Below are 13,952 nucleotides of genomic sequence, written 5' to 3' on the forward strand. Positions count from 1 at the left end.
CCCTCTAATCATGCCTTGGTCTTTCTGGTGACGAGGGTCCATCATGAAGCTACCTTGGGGCTGCCACCACCAGGCATTTGTTAGCATACTAAAGATCCTTATTACTCTGAAGATTCTAAGGGTTTTAGGAGCTGTGTGTCAGGAATGGGGATAAAGATCAAATATCTACTTCACAGTATACCAGATGGGCACAGACAAAATTTATCTCAGTGATTATCCTTTTATAAAAATCTGTTCAGGCTAATGAATTTACATTTATTGTACTTTTTTTTTTTTTTTTTTTGCAATACTAAGGATTGAACCCAGGGGTGCTCTACCACTGTGTTATAACCCTAACACTTTTTATTTTGAGACTGTGTTTTACTAAGTTGCCAAAGCTGGACTTGGACTTTGGATCCTCCTGCCTTAGCCTCCCAAGTGGCTGGGATTATGGATGTGCACACAGCAATTGTACCCTCGATATCTAGAGTCAGTTTACTCTCATCTGGAGCTGTTCCATTTCTTTAATTTCTGCTAATTTTTATTCTGCAATTTCATGTTTGTGTATTTCAGTTTTGAAGATGACCCTATTTCCTTAATTTTTCCATTCTCAAAGGGCTCTCATATACAACCAATTTTTATATATTAAATGCAATTTTTTTAAGTTAAAAAAAATTCCAAACCTAGAGTAGCAGTAAATAATGAAAACTGGGAAGGGGTGGGGATGAAGTTGGGAACCACCACACCAGGACTTGTACAACTGCTTGCTTACTGCTCAATCAGGATCATGTTTCGGCAGAATTCTCATGGTCAAATATGAAACAGCCCCTCCACGACTGGGCACGATTCTCTCTCTAGAGGTGGTGAAAACGTACTCCATCTGTGGGTGTAGCTTGCTTGCTGCCACCTTACCTACCCAAGTTTCTATACGATCTGTTCAACATCCTGAGTTCTGAGAAACATGGTATACTAAAGGCAAACTCTACTTTACAAAACATGGTTATTTTTCCTTTCTACTTATATCTATATTATAATTTTTCTTTAAAACATATATGTTACCTGGATAAGGATTTATGTTTTACATGCTCAGGATTGAACTCAGGACCTCCTACATGCTCAGCAAATGCTACACCTCTAAGCTGCATTTCCAGCCCTTTTATTTTATTTTAAAACAGGGTCTCAGTTGCCCAGGCTGGCCTTGAATTTAAGATTCTCATGTCTCAGCCTCAGCCGGAATTACAGATGTGTGCCCATTTGCCCAGCTCTAAGCACATTCTTGTGACACTGGCAAAGCAAGGGTGTACCTTGAGCACACATACCTGCATGTGTACATGTGCACACAAAATTGGAATTCAACACTTGAGCATTAAAATACCTGGGTGCTGAAATAGTCATGCAAAATTACCACAAAAAATCAAAACAAAAAACACAGAATTTACTGGACTTCCTGATTTTAATTGGAAAGTTTAGTGTATTTCATAGTTTTAAAAGTTTAAACATGGAGCTGAGCATGGTGGTATATGCTGTAATCCCAGTAGCTGGGGAGACTGAGACAGGAGGATCGAGGGTTCAAAGCCAGGCTTAGCAACTTACTAAGGCTAAGCAACTCAGTGAGACCCTTTCTCTAAACAAAATACAAAAAGGGCTGGGGATGTGGTTCAGTGGTTAAGTGCCCCTGAGTTCAATACCTGGTACCAAAAAAAAAAAAAAAAAAAAAGTTTATACATGGATGCATGGATGCTTTTGGATGCTTTGTGTTTATGGTCTCTAAACTCTTTTTTTTTTTTTTTTTTTTTTTTGCGGTGCTAGGGATAGAACCCAGGGCCTTATGCTTACAAGGCAAGCCCTCTACCAACTGAGCTATCTCCCCAGCCCCAATGGTCTCTAAACTCTTAAACCAACCTTGGTGATATCAATTCTAAAATTTTTACACTTTTTTTTTTTAACTGAGAAGACTTAAAGGTTTATATTTTGGTGAACATTGTTCATTTTTTCTTAGAGTTGAAAGGCATATGGAATTCATATATAATACTTCAAAAAATTGCTAAGCCATTTTCCAAAATGACTTTACCATTTTAAATTCCCACTAGTAGTATAAGGTAAATTCCCATTGTTTCACATCCTCATTGACGCATGATTTGGGATTTTCTAATGAGCATGTACCTCATTGTGGTTCCAACTTGCATTATAACTAAGGATATAAAACACAGTAGGTATAGTTATCCTTTTGTGTATCCTATTTTGTGAAGAACCTGTTCAAATCAGTTGTCCAATTTTAAATGTAAATCATTTTATTATCGAGCTATAAGAGGGAGAGATTATTACATATTCCAGGCACAAGCCCTTTATCAGACATGTTTTGTAAATATTTTCTCCCAATCTGCAGCTTGCCTTTTCATTTTCTTACTGGTGTCTACAACAGATAAAAAGTTTTTAGTGAAAATCGATTTATAATTATTTTCTCTTCTGTGTGGTGGTGGTAGTGTTCTTTCCAGGAAAACTTTGTTTCTCCCAAGTATGGATTTTTTTCTTCTTTGTTCTCCTTTCACAGTTTTTGAGTCCATGATTTTTTTATTCATTTTTTTTTTGTTCTAATTAGTTACATATGACAGTAGAAGGCATTTTGACACATCATACATAAATGGAGTATAACTTCTCATTCATCTGGTTGTATATGATACAGAGTTACACAGGTCATGTAATCATATATGCTCATAGGGTAATAATGTCCATTTCATTCTACTGTCATTCCTATCTTCATGCCCCCTCCCCTCCCTTCACTCCCCTCTGTAAAATTTTTACAACTTTTTAAAAAATTATACATGTATTTTTTAGTTGTTGATGGACATTTATTTAATTAATTAATTTATTTATATGTGGTGCTAAGAATCGAACCCAGTGCCCACACATGCCACTCAAGCACTGTACCACTGAGCCACAACTCCAGCCCAATTTTTACAACTTTTAATAGGCAATTTCATTTATGTATTCTTAATTTCAACATGCCTCAGCCATAGGATACATTCCTCACCCCCTCTACAAAGCCATGAAAAGCTTTTTATACTTCACTTTCATCAGATGCTAAAAGAGTTCTTAAATTTAATTTTACTTAGATTCAAAGTTTTGTGCCAAATATCCGATACCTAACCATTAATTATTATTTTCCAAGTACTGAAAGTACAGTATAAGCTGTTAAGTGCATGTTAAAACCTGGTCCATACCCCATAGCTTACCATATAAATTACAAATCAAAAGAATCTAGATTATATACTACATCAAATTAAAAGCAAGACTAAACTAGAAAGGCACAAAGTTCCAGGACCTTTTTGTAAATCTCTAAGAATTTACTACAATTCTTACCAGTGTTTGTTGACTTATGGGTAAAATTATATATTTTTGTTTTAATCTAACAATGCCATGGCTCCTGTTTTAGGGAAGAACATTGAACTTAAGAGAATGCCCTATGATCCAGGAATCCCCCTCCTGGGTATATAGTCAAAATATGTTAGCTTCCAAAAGGGATACCTTCACACTCATGTTTATTTTGGTACCATTCACAACAGCTAAAATATAAAATCAGCCTAGGTACCTCTCAACAGATGAACAGATAAAGAAAATATGGTATATACACACAATGAAGTATTATTCAGCCATAAAGAATGAAATTCTCTGTCCGACTGAGGTCCAACGCCATCGCGGAGCCTGCCTGCCTGTCCCTACTGCTGAGGGACACTACACTTGCCTCTGTGCTGACTCAGCACACCCTCGCTGGGGCTCCCCAGCTTCTCAGGAGACTGGTGCAAACATTTTGAATTATTCCTGAGGGCGTGGCCATCGTCATCGGAAGGGCGGCTCCCTTCCTGAGACACCTACAGGAGCCTGGAGGTCCTTTGACAGGACCCGGGATTCAAGAAGAGGAGGTATTGAGGGACTCTGGACCAACTCAGAGCCCCGGGTGAGTCTCTCCCACTGGGCGAGGCTGCCCAGACAGGGCAGTAGTCCTGGAATGCAGAGTGAGGGTCCCAGGCCCAGGCGGCAGGACCATACTGCAGGCAGCTTCTCGGAGGAGGGCCGCCCAGTGAGAGACTTCTGCACAGGGTGAGGCTCCTTGGCCCAGGTGGTAGGTTTGGTAACCAGGGAATGTCGCAGAGGAGGGCTGCCCAGCGAGAGACTCACTCTCAGGGCGAGTCTCCCTGGCCCAGGAGGTAGGCCCAGACCCCTGGGAATGTCACAGAGGAGGGCTGCCCAGCCCAGGCGGTAGTTCTGGACTGAAGGGAACTTCTTGGAGGAGAGCTGCCCAGCAAGACTTCCCCACTGGGTGAGTCTTCTCTGCTAGGTGAAGCTTTCCCACCACGGCGGTTGAACCAGAGACACAGGCCCAGATCAGCCATGCCCCAACCTGCAGTCTAGTCCCCCTTTGGCTGACCATTGGTCAACAAGTGGAGATGCCTCTGCCCACTAGCAGGGAATAAACCCCACCTAAAGACCACCACCCCTAGAGGGGTAGTTTCCTTGTGGAGCACTGCATTACCAAGTTCCTCCAAGACTTCAAGCTACTGAAGGCTAGGAGGTGAGTTATTGGAAATATGTAGGGACACTATAAGTCAATAGAGGAAATCTTCAATATCTCAGAGTTTCAATACTAGAGGGGTAGATACTTGAGCAATATGAGAAAACAAGGGAAGAAAATGTCCCAAACAAATCTAGATGCTACATCAATAAAATCCAATGACAGCATGCAGAAGAAATGTCAGAAAGGGAGTTCAGAATGTATATAATTAAAATGATCAGAGAAGCAAACAATGAGATGAAAGAATAAATGCAGGCTTTGAATGATTGCACCAATCAACAGTTAAAAGAGCAAATGCGGGAAGCAAAAGATCACTTCAATAAAGAGAGATACTGAAAAAAAAAAAAAAAACAGAAATCCTTGAAATTAAGGAAACAATAAACCAAATTAAAAACTCCACAGAAAGCAAAACCAATAGGATAGAACACCTGGAAGACAGAACCTCAGACATTGAAGACAAAATATTAATCTTGAAAACAAAGTTGACGAAACAGAGAAGATGGTAAGAAATCATGAACAGAATCTACAAGAATTATGGGATAGCATGAAAAGGCCAAATTTAAGAATTATTGGGATTGAGGAAGGCATAGAGAAACAAACCAAAGGAATGAACAATCTATTCAATGAAACAATATCAGAAAATTTCCCAAATCTGAAGAATGAAATGGAAAATCAAGTCACAAGAGGCTTATAGGACTCCAAATATACAAAATTACAATAGACACACACCAAGGCACATTATAATGAAAATACCTAACATACAAAATAAAGACAGAATTTTAAAGGCTGTGAGATAAAAAAATCAAATTACATTCAGGGGGAAACCAATACAGATATCAGCAGATTTTTCAACACAGACCCTAAAAGCTAGAAGGGCCTGGAACAACACAATACTTTTTAAGCTCTGAAAGAAAATGGATGCCAACCAAGAATCTTATACCCAGCAAAACTTACCCTCAGATTTGATGATGAAATAAAATCTTCCCATGATAAACAAAAGCTAAACGAATTTACAAAAGGAAAGCCAGCACTACAGAACATTCTCAACAAAATATTCCATGAGGAAGAGATGAAAAACAACAATGTAAATCAGCAAAGGGAGGAACTACCCTAAAGGAACAGCCAAATAAATGAGAAACCAAGTCGTGTCAAAAAACAAAAATGAGCCAAATGACCAGGAATACAAATCATATCTCAATAATAACCATGAATGTTAATGGCCTGAACTCATCAATGAAAAGACACAGACTGGCAGATTGGATTAAAAAGAAAGATCCAACAATATGCTGCCTGCAAGAGACTCATCTCATAGAAAGAGATACCCATAGACTAAAGGTGAAAGGATGGGAAAAAAACATACCATGCACATGGACTCAGCAAAGAAGCTGGAGTATCCATCCTCATTTCAAATAATGTAGACTTCAAGTCAAAGTTAGAAGGGATAAAGAAGGACATTTCATACTGCTTAAGGGAAGCATAAATTTGCAAGACGTAACAATCATAAATATCTATGCCCCAAACAGTGGCTCATCTATGTACATCAAACAAATCCTTCTCAATTCCAGGAATCAAAGAGACCACAACACGGTAATACTAGGTGATTTTAACACACCTCTCTCACCACTGGACAGATCTTCCAAACAAAAATTGAACAAAGAAACCATAGATCTTAATAATGATCAATAATTTAGACTTAATGGACATATATAGAATATACCATCCAACAAAGAGCGAATACACTTTCTTCTCAGCAGTACATGGATCCTTCTCTAAAATAGACCATATCCTATGCCACAAAGCTACTGTTAGCAAATACAAGAAGACAGAGATACTACCTTGTATTCTATCAGATCATAATGGATTGAAATTAGAAATAAGTGACAGAATAAAAAACAGAAACTACTCCAACACCTGTAGATTAAACAACGCTATTGAATGATGAATGGATAACAGAAGACATCGGGGGGAAATTAAAAAATTCTTAGAGGTAAATGAGAACAAAGATACATCATATCAAAATCTCTGGGACACTATGAAAGCGGTACTTAGAGGAAAATTTATTTCATGGAGCACATTCAATAAAAGAAGAAAAAAATCAACAAATAAACAACCTAACACTACAGCTGAAAGCCCTAGAAAAAGAAGAACAGGGCTGGGGAGATAGCTCAGTTGGTAGAGTGCTTGCCTTGTAAGCACAAGGCCCTGGGTTTGGTCCCCAGCACCCAAACAAAAAAACAAAAAAAAGAAAGAAAGAAAGAAAAAGAAGAACAGAGCAACACCAAAAGTAGTACAAGACAGGAAATAGTTAAAATCAGAGCTGAAATCAATGAAATTGAAACAAATGAAACAATCAAAAAAATTGACAAAATAGATAGTTGGTTCTTTGAAAAAAAAATTGATAAACCATTAGCCATAATAACAAAGAGAAGGAGGGAGAAAACTCAAATTACTAAAATTCGGAATGAACAAGGAAATATCAAGACAGACACGATTGAAATACAAAACATAATTAGAAGCTATTTTGAAAATCTATACTCCAACAAAATAGAAAATCTCAAAGACATTCAACAGGTTTCTAGAGACATATGAATTACCTAAAGTGAACCAAGAGAACATACACAATTTAAATAGATCAATTTCAAGTAACGAAATAGAAGAAGTTATCAAAAGCCTACCAACAAAGAAAGTCTGGAACCAAATATGTTCTCAGCTGAGTACTACAAAACCTTTAAAGAAGAGCTCATTTCAATACTTCTCAAAGTATTCCATGAAATAGAAGAGGAGGGAACCCTCCCAAACTCATTCTATGAAGCCAGTATCACCCTGATACCTAAACCAGACAGAGACACATCGAGGAAAGAAAATTTCAGACCAATATCCTTAATGAACATTGACGCAAAAATTCTCAACAAAATTTTAGCAAATCGCGTACAAAAATATATTTAAAAGATAGTGCACCACAATCAAGTGGGTTTTATCCCAGGGATGCAAGGTTGGTTCAACATCCGGAAATCAATAAATGTAATTCACCATATCAACAGACTTAAAGTCAAGAATCACATGATTATTTCAATAGATGCAGAAAAAGCATTTGATAAAATACAGCACCCCTTCATGCTCAAAACACTATAGAAAAAATAGGGATAGTGGGAACATTCCTTAACATTGCAAAGGCCATCTACACTAAGCCCATAGCCAATATCATTCTAAATGGTGAAAAACTGAAAGCATTCCCCCTAAAAACTGGCACAAGGTAGGGATGCCCTCTTTCACCACTTCTATTCAACACTGTCCTTGCAACTCTAGCAAGAGCAATTAGACAGACCAAAGAAATTAAAGGGATACAAATAGGAAAAGAAGAACTCAAACTATCCCTATTTGCTGATGGCATGATTATATATTTAGAGGAACTGGAAAATTCCACCAGAAAACTTTCAGAACTCATAAGTGAATTCAGTAAAGTAGCAGGATATAAGATCAATGCTCATAAATCTAATGCATTTTTATACATAAGTGATGAATTCTCAGAAAGACAAGTTAGGAAAACTACTCCATTCACAATAACCTTAAAAAAAAAATACTTGGAAGTCAATCTAACAAAAGAGGTGAAAGACCCCTACAATGAGAACTACAGAACACTAAAGAAAGAAATTAAAGAAAACCTTAGAAGATGGAAAGATCTCCCATGTTCTTGGATAGGGAGAACTAATATTGCCAAAATGGCCATACTACCAAAAGTGCTATACAGCTTCAATGCAATTCCAATTAAAATCCCAATAATGTACCTCACAGAAATACAGCAAGCAATCATGAAATTCATCTGGAAGAATAAGAAACCCAGAATAGCTAAAGCAATCCTTAGCAGGAAGAGTGAAGCAGGGGATATCAAATACCAGAACTTCAACTATATTACAAAGCAATAGTAACAAAAACGGCATGGTATTGGCACCAAAATAGACAGGTAGATCAATGGTACCGAATAGAGGATACAGGCACAAACCCAAATAAATACAGTTTTCTCATACTAGACAAAGGTGCCAAAAACATGCAATGGAAAAAAAGATAGCCTCTTCAACAAATGGTGCTGGGAAAACTGGAAACCCATATGCAGCAGAATAAAACGAAACCCCTATCTCTCACCCTGCACAGAACTTAACTCAAAATGGATCAAGGACCTTGGAATCAGACCAAAGACCCTGCATCTTACAGAAGAAAAAGTAGGTCCAAATCTTCAATATATCGGTTTAGGATCAGATTTCCTTAACAGGACTCCCATAGCACAAGAAATAAAAGCAAGAATCAATAACTGGAATAGATTCAAACTAAAAAACTTTCTCTCAGCAAAGGATACTACCAGCAATGTGAAGAGACAGCCTACGGAGTGGGAGAAAAATTTTGCCACTCATACATCAGACAGAGCACTAATTTCCAGAATATATAAAGAACTCAAAAAACTCTACACCAAGAATACAAATAACCCAATCAACAAATGGGCTAAGGAAATGAACAGACACTTCACAGAAGAAGATCTACAAGCAATCAACAGATATATGAAAAAATGTTCAACATCTCTAGTAATAAGAGAAATGCAAATCAAAACTATCATAAGAATCCATCTCACCCTAATTAGAATGGCAATTATCAAGAATACAAGCAACAATAGGTGTTGGTGAGGATGTGGGGAAAAAGGTACACTCATACATTGCTGGTGGGATTGCAAATTAGTGCAGCCATTCTGGAAAGCAGTGTGGAGATTGCTTAGAAAACTTGGAATGGAACCACCATTTGACCCAGCTATCCCACTCCTTGGCCTATACCCAAAGGACTTTAAATCAGCATACTACAGTGATGCAGTCACATCAGTGTTCATAGCTGCTCAATTCACAATATCCAGATTGTGGAACCAACCTAGATGCCCCTCAATTGATGAATGGATAAAGAAACTGTGATATATATATATATATAAAACAATCAATAATCAATAATGTACACAATGGAATATTACTCCACCATAAAGAATAATAAAATTTGGCATTTGCAGGCAAATGGATGAAATTGGAAAATATCATCCTAAGTGAGATAAACCAATCTCAAAAAACCAAAGGACAAATGATCTTGCTGATAAGCAGATGATGACACATAATGGGGGGTGGGAGGGAGGCAAGAATGGAGGAAGAAGGGACTGTATAGAGGGAAAAGGGGGTGGGAGGGGTAGGGGGGAAGGGAAAAAATTACAGAATGAATCAAACACCATTACCCTATGTAAATGTATGATTACACAAATGGTATGCCTCCACTTAATGTACAGAGAAACAAGTTGTACCGCATTTGTTTACAATAAAAAAATTTAAAAAAAAGAATGAAATTCTCTCATTTGCAGCAAGATGTGTGGAACTGTAGGACATCATGTTAAGTAACGTAAGTCAGACACAGAAAGACAAGTATCACAAGTTCTCTTTCATATGTGGAAACTAAAAAAAAAAAAAAAAAGTCAACCAGAAAGTAGAAGAGGGATTACTAGGGACTGGCAATGTAAGTGATGGGGTCTGGGAGAAAAGTGAATGCATGCTACAGGCATGCAGGGAACTGTCACAGAGAATCTCACTAATTTGTCCAATTAATACGTGTTAATGATAAGTTTCAAAAAGAAGAGAATGTTAGAGTTGTAATACAATTTCAGAGAGTAAATAGTTTGCAGAGAAAAAATTTCTCAAGAAATAATTTTATTACTTAAATAATGAGTAATTTTAATGCTGACCATCAGTAATGACAGAAGAAAAACAAGTAAAATTAAAAAGTCATTTTCCCTTGTAAATAAAATTTAAAGGAATGAAATATAGTTTTAAAGAAGGTACAGTGGAACTGGTATATTCCTATGGTGCTACTACAGTCTAAATTTTTTTTTTTTTTTTTTTTTTTTTTTTTTGGCAGTGCTGGGGATTGAACCCAGGGTCTCGTGCTTGTAAGGTGAACACTCTACCAATTGAGCTACCTCCCTAGCCCTCTAAATTATTTTTATAGAAAGTATCAATAATTACTTCCATGCAATAAAGTTCTGAGAATTCATTCTAAGGATGGATGGAAAAGGAGATATGTTAGCCAGTTTTTTGTCACTGTGAAAAATACCTGAGATAATCAATCTAAAAAGAAGAATGGTTTATTTTGGCTCACAGGTTCAGAGGTTCCAGTCCATGGTTGATTGATCATATTGCTTTGGGCTTATGGCAGCTCAGTACATCATGGTGGGAGCACATGGCAGAAGAGGACTGTTCACATCATGGTGGCTGGAAAGCAAAGAGACAGAGAGGGTAGGGTTGGGGGTCTCAATATCTCCTTCAATGTCATACCCCCAATGATCCAACTTCCTTTCACTAGGCTAACTTCATAAAGGTTCTTTCACCTCTCTGAAACTCCAGGGACTAGGGACAAGTGTTTAACACCTGGGTCTCTGGGGGACATTTCATATTCAAACTATAGCAGAAGGGAAATGACATATTTGAAGATTTTTTTTGTGAAATGTTTATTATTTATAGATATTTAGAAATGAAATGTTTGTTATTTATAATAAAAAAAATCAGCCAGTAACAGACTCATTAAGTGAATTATGGTACTCTATTCAATCAGTACTCTGTACTTTTGTATGAATATAAAAAATATACCATTTTGAAAGAATTCTTATGACAATGTTAACTGAAAAAAGTACCTAAAACTAAAATTGTGTTACACTATCATTACAAATAAACACAAATGAAAACACACACACACACACACACACACACACACACACACACACACACACACACATATCCTAGAAGGAAAATGGAAGAGATCTGATTGCTTGAAATGGTGCAACAGTATTATTTGGAATCTAAATGGGTAATTCTAAGTTTTTTAGAATTACTTATATAATGCTATTTGGGCAAAGAGAAATAAAAACAATTCCTTATTTTCTGAAGAAAAAAGTGAATTTTGGAAAAAAAAAAGAACATTAAAGATAGTTAAGACATGCTAGATGTGGGGTTTGGTCAACAACTTTCTTAAGTACCAAAACAATGCTGGCAGTTTTTTCAGAAGATAGAATTGAAAATTCTTTTTTTTTTTTTTGCGGTGCTAGGGATCGAACCCAGGGCCTTGTGCTTTAGAATTGAAAATTCTTAGTATAGTAATTAAAAAAAAAAAAAAAAAAAAAAAAAAAAAAAACTTGAATATATTTTTGGAAAAAACTTAGGGATAAACAGATAGATGAGTGTGTGACATTTTTCAAGTTTCCATTAAGTGCTTCTTGATGAAAATGAGATATAGACAATCTCTTAAACATGACATGGGCTAGGGCTGGGGATGTGGCTCAGTGGCAGAGTGCTTGCCTAGCATGTGTGAGGGGCCCTGGGTTTATTCCTCAGTGCCAAACATACAAAAAAGATGACATAATCCAAAATCTTAAAAAAATTCTTCCTCCTGCAAATAAGTGTAGTCTTTTTTTTAAAATTTATTAATTTTAATTAAAAATCATAAATTTACATAGGGCAATATTGTTTGATTCATTCTGTTATTTTTTTCCTTTCCCCCCACCCCTCCCACCTGACTGTAGTCTTAAGATTAAACAAAGTATAATGAAAATTCTGTTGCTTCAAAAGATATTTTATAAAACATTCTGCAAAAGAAGTCAGACATAGATGATTATATGTTTTTGCTTGTGCTTTTATAAAAATCTAGGGGCTGGAAAATTTATGTATATACTTTCCTACCTGAGAAATATATAATAAAGAAGAAACAAATGGTCAATAATCAGATAAGATCATTTTAAAGAACTGAGAATCAGACTGAGACATTAAGATTTTATTTTCTTTCAACTGCCTATTTGGAATGTAATGAAGCTTCTCTAAGTGTTTTGAGTAATCTGACCTTACTAAACTGTCTTAGTTCAATGTGAGTGGTCATGAATGGCAAAATATTCGCTTAATGAGTTATTAAGGCTCACGCTGGTTAGACTACGTGTACAACTTTAAGATCATTGCTACCTATTTCTCTTTAAATGAGTAGGTGGATTCTCTTCTCTAGAGAGCTATGTTATTTACATGACTAGCATTTAAAGGAATCTAAGAAAAAAGACCATGTAAGTCACACCCTGGAAATCTATGCCCAACACAGAGAATTTGGGCCTTCAGCAGAGAGAGGGATCGCAAACACTAGGAGCATCACACATTGTGATTGTGAAGTGAAACTTGAACTATCATTTGCATCTTCATATTTTGGGTAACTGTTCTTCCAAGATAAATTATTTTGGAAGTTTGTACTCTTGTACATTTGATACAAAACAGAGGAGAAATTATTAATCAGTTGTGATATAGTGAACAGAAGTATTGTAGAGTAGAAAGAGCATGTATTTTACAATTACAAAAATCAAGAATCTAATTCTAGGGCTGGGGATATAGCTCAGTTGGTAGAGTGTTTGCCTTGCAAGCACAAGGCCCTGGGTTCAATCCCCAGCACCGCAAAAAAAAAAAAAAAAAAAAAAAAAAAAAAAAAAAATCTAATTCTAGCTTCTGGACTTCCTAAATATGTGTAAAGATTAGAGAATATATGTATGTTATATATACACATGTGTGTATGTATGTATATACACACACATGTATATGCTATAAGAAATTAGCAAATTTTGAGTAATCTTACTTATGCTATATACACACACACATATACATACACACATGTATATATACCATACAAGCATATACATACATACACACATTTACAAACACGCACACACACACACATGCCTGGCACACTCAGTAAATAATGGTGATGGTGATTAAGTGTCAGGAGAACTGAATACTAGCCATTCTTAGTACTTAGGCTTTGTTCAAGTAATGGAGTTTCTCTGGCATTCAGGCATTTCCATTTACAAAAGCACCCCCCCAAATTTACCTGTTGAGGAAGGCTTCTAAGTTTAACTTAATTTGCAAGCAGTCCATTTTTGTTGTTTTTTACTCTTCTATATGGTTCTAATGAATTAAGCATTCCTAAACTAGAGCACTAGAAAAACAGGGGAAACATGGTCTTGTATATGAAACGTTTTTTTTTTTTTTGGTACTTGGGATTGAACCCAGGGTCCTATGCATGTGAGGCAAGCACTCTACCAACTGAACAATATCCCCAATCCTATATATGGAAATATGGAAGCTTATTCATTATATAAGAAAATATTAGAAATGGCAAACAGCACCAAGCATCCAATCCTACTCTCCACCTGAACGTTATGCAGGAAATTCTGATCTGGCCGCTCCTCCCCAGGGCAGATGAAGATGTTGACCAATTTGAGGTCTCAGACCCCTCTCTGGACTGTAATTGCATAGCTCGGATTTTTAGATGTTCATCTTGTTTTCTTAAGGGGAGTCAGGACAGGGCA

The 13,952-nt window shown here is 36.6% G+C and overlaps 1 long non-coding RNA gene across 3 annotated transcripts in view; it reads right to left on the bottom strand.

Annotated features, from left to right (window-relative positions):
- LOC306643491 overlaps window positions 1–13,952 on the bottom strand; it is a 49,462-nt gene that overhangs the window by 30,915 nt on the left and 4,595 nt on the right. For 2 of the 3 annotated variants that reach the window (XR_013758952.1, XR_013758954.1), the window contains exon 2: window positions 10,676–10,833. This is a non-coding gene — a long non-coding RNA (uncharacterized lncRNA). The remainder of the gene's footprint in view (window positions 1–10,675; window positions 10,834–13,952) is intronic. The other variant, XR_013758953.1, reaches the window with a different exon arrangement.

Source organism: Sciurus vulgaris, assembly GCF_902686455.1.
Source record: "Sciurus vulgaris genome assembly, chromosome: 14".
Taxonomy (NCBI): domain Eukaryota; kingdom Metazoa; phylum Chordata; class Mammalia; order Rodentia; family Sciuridae; genus Sciurus; species Sciurus vulgaris.